This window comes from Columba livia, chromosome 2, assembly GCF_036013475.1.
Source record: "Columba livia isolate bColLiv1 breed racing homer chromosome 2, bColLiv1.pat.W.v2, whole genome shotgun sequence".
Classification (NCBI taxonomy): Eukaryota; Metazoa; Chordata; class Aves; order Columbiformes; family Columbidae; genus Columba; species Columba livia.
In genome coordinates this window covers 72,141,149-72,145,312 of record NC_088603.1, presented here as the reverse complement: position 1 = coordinate 72,145,312, position 4,164 = coordinate 72,141,149, and positions in this window count along the sequence as shown.

Here is a 4,164-nt window from a genome sequence, read left to right as displayed (position 1 = left end):
CTGTATGAACGCAAGCAAGAGGCCCTGCTGGAGCACCGGGCCCCATGACTGGCTAAACCTCTGCAGGGAACTCAGAGAGTAATTAAAACAATTCAAGGGCAATGATGCTGTGTGAGCACAAAATAGAGCATGAAAAACATGTAGCTTTGTTGCTCTGGTATGCAGACTGCACCTCAGATAATAAACTACTTGCATTAATTAGAGGTAGGTAAAGGAATCAAGGCTAAAGTAGAATAATTTGCCTTAGTGAGTGTATGAAATTTAAAAAAAAAAAAAAAAAAAGTGCACTCATTGCCAGTATGAACCAGATAATTGTAGGGGAGTTTTTGGATGTTGTCTTAGGAGGCTGCCTGTATCAGTAATACCCCATAAGGCCAACATTGCCTAAGTAAAGATGTTGGAAACATCAAATTTGAGTATAGATGTAGCAGAACTTAGATCAACGTCAAGATTAAAAAGAAGGAAAAAAATAAAAGTGAAATGTTTGTTTGCAAAGAGTTCGGGTAAAGAAAGGAAGGTGGTAAAGAAATAAAAAAGATAAGTTGGTGAATAAGACATAGAATCAGGTGAAGCAAAAAGAGAGTGGGATCTTCTAAGAGCAAGAGTGCAGGCACCTACAGACAGCACTGAAGCCACCTGTGCACCCAGGCCCACCAGGACACTGGAGGGAGCCCCTGCAGACAACCCACAGGACTCTGAAGCAGGTCCATCCTCAAAAGTCTCAGTGGGGGTGAATAAAGAAGGACAGACTTGTAATCTGGCACCAAGTAGTGTGGGTGGGAAGGATGGCAGAATTATAATAAAATAGATGGATCTGATTTATAATGTTTGAGAGTTAGTTTCGTGTTTGATAGTAACTGTGCAAAATGATACAATTGTAAATTAATGGTACCAGTGTATCCATTAATAGTATATCTATAATTAAGCTACTTAATAGTATGTTGTTTAATCAATAGATGTTGCTGTCTGTTAAATCAGTTATGACTCAGTATTGACTGCAAAATAAAAAGGGGGGAATTAGACACTGAACTAACAAGGGGAAAAAAAATCACACACAAAAAGCCCCAAATACAGTAACAACAAAACTCAACCCTCTTTATTGCTATATTTCCTCCAAGAAGCTGATAGTGGTTACTGGCTATATGCATGAGAGGCTAGTGGTGTAAGCTACTGGGGGGTCTGGTAGGCTGGGTGTGTGATTTGCTGATACAGTTATTTCAGCAGTCTTGCATCAATCAACCCAAGATTTTACAGACATTGATGTAAGATTTACCTGCTTACTAGTCTGCTATTTTCATATATTTTACTCTTCCCAATTATATTACAGATATAACAATCTCCTTGATAAGGACCAAGAGGTTTTTCAACTCTTTAATACCACAGAAGCATCCAAACAAGGTGAAGAGTGCTCTAGATGTACGAAGTCACTGCCCCTCTTTAAGTAAATAGCTTTCTTTGCAGGCATTTTTGAGCTGCTTATCTCCATGGTCAAAGCCTTCAATCAGGCAGATAAAGAAATACGCTTGTTGGCCAGCTAAGCAACCTGCCAAAACAGAATTCCCACTGCCAGCACTGATACCACTTCGTTTAGATGTAGTTTCTCATCCCACAGGCTTCGGCTGTTTGAAGGGAAAGCAGTTCTCAGAACAGATGGAGTTGGTAATAAAGCTCCTTTCAGGAGATACAAGGATTACACAGGGAATGAAATGGTGAAACAGTGTCTGGAGTACACGTTGTAAACTTGAAGCACTCAAAGTAAAATTCCCTTCCCACTGAGAACAACATGGTGGGGCAAAGTGGAAGTGACAGCACAGTTTTCCAAAACATTAGCTATCCTGGCTGTTTCCCCTCAGAACACTGACTACCCAAAAACTACCTAAGACACATGTTCCAGCCTTGCACCCACAAAAAATCTTGCGAATTGTCATTTTGAGTCAGTGTCAGGAGCATTGCCAAAAAAAAATAAAAAGAAGAAGAAGTAACTGTCTCAAAAGAGCAAGAGAGAGAGAGAGTCTATGCACCAGACAAGGAAATTATGTAGGAACTTGCCTGTGTGTAACAGGGCTCCTGAGCTCATTTAAAACATTCATATTTGATTTCTTCTAGGAGATCTACCCCCGCCATTGTGCTTTCAGTGAAGCAGAAAGACTTGTATCCCAAAAGTCCAGTGTTCTTCCACTTTCTCAGGCTGCCTGCTTGTGTATGGACTGAAGTCCCTGCAAGGCAAGGCCCAGGTTCCTGGGTATCTGCAGAGCAGCTACCACAAGGCTACTGCACAGACAAAACACCACTTCGAGTCAGCACTTCAAAAGCCACAAGCACTGGCAACACTGTTCCAACAGGATGGGGTGGGCAGAGGGAAAGGGCGGTAAAGAACAAGCCCAGTGTTCAGGTAAACCATTATAGTTCAGACCAAGGCTTCATTTAACCCTGTATTCTGTTCCCAGCAGCAGGGACAAGTGGGCATGCAGAGAAGAGCAAGAGCAAGGAAGGCACTTATGGTATTTCTCCTGCATATTTTTCCAGCTTCCAATGATTTTCATCTCAGGAGATGTCCTGAGCCTGATTTGATTTATTAGTGATTCCCAGTGGGAACTGAAGAATTTGCCCTATCACTTGATTTGCTTTGTTCATCGTTATCGAGCATCAAGCTGACATGAAGGACCATGACAATGTCATTCCTGAAAAAATCTGGAGGTTATGTTCTCACAGTCCTGATCTGAAGTACTTTGCATTTTGTAATAGATTTCTATATCAAATTTTCACCATCTTTGTAGACCTTAGTGGGAAGAGACTTACTTTGTGTGATTCTAATGTAAGTGTATTACAATAATCCTAGACATTGTATCTCCTTACTCTTCCCTTTGCAACTGCACTTACTTTAGTCAGCCAGCAGCTGGGTACCACCAAGTCCAGTCAAACCAGACAGATCTGCAACCCGAATCTCTTTACGTGACTTGTACGTGTTCTGCACCCTGAGAATGGTTGCCTGGATTCTCACTCTGACCCTGGACATAAAATTTACCATTATGATAGTATCCAAAACCACAAAGCAGGCCTGAGCCTCATTATTCAAAGCAAAGTCTCTTGGATTGCATTGAATTGGCTTTTAAATTTACTACATCATAGTTGAAATCTTGGCCCCCTCTTTAATCTATGGGATTACTTTTATTATCTTTCTCCAGGCCAGGATTTTGCCTGAGGATCGGCTCTACTGTTTAGCGTTATTTCATAATTAGCTTGTTAGGTGCTCTGCTGTTTGCTGAAGTACATAGGCTTTCCGCTTTTCAACTTTTCTCAGTGACAGAGTAAATGATACTCGCAGCCTTCAGAGCAAGAAAGGTTGAGATGGCCAAAGTAATCTTTTATCCAACTCTGTCATGCTACAGAGCCAATTTCTCCTCTCCGGCTCAAAGACTATTGCAGGCATGTACTTTACAGTCGAATTTAGTTTGTAGCTTTTTTTCCAGTTGGTGCGCTGTCCAGGAAAGACCTAAAGACCTTATTGGCAACTTCAGTTTGAATTCTATTCCAACCGTGGATCTTAAACCAAATCAGGGAAATTTACTGGAGATGAAGTAATCCTCCCTCCTTTCCTTACTGATCATTCCCTGCCATCTGCAACAACCACTAATTCCTGCATAAAGCATAGCTTTAAAAAAAAAGCTAGTGTGAATAACAAATACACAGTGTCACTAGTGGGCAGTTTAATAACCAGGAAAAAAATTAAGTTTAGCTTTACCTGATTGTGTATACTATTATTAATAATTCCTAAGAACCACCGAACAAAACAAACACAAACACAGTATTTAGCATAGTCAAGCAGAAGGGATTAATTTCTAAAAGTTTCAAGACTTGCTTATTTGGTGTCGTTTTTGTCAGACACACCTTCCTTCCCTCTAGCAGACAGATTTGTTACTAAGAAGAACATAGAAACCATATTGTCCATCTTGCAAAATTTGGTTTGACTTTGTGTGATTAAGATGTGTTGATCATGATGTTTTGCAGCCAGAAGAGCTAAATGAGCCTATCTGAAGCCTTGACCCAATTGTTTTGACTTCAGAAGAAGAAACTGGCAGCGAGAGAAAAATTACAGAGTTTGCTGCATTGTTCCAGCAGGCACCGAGGCAGGGCTATGTCGTACAGTAAGTAGGTGCGATTAAC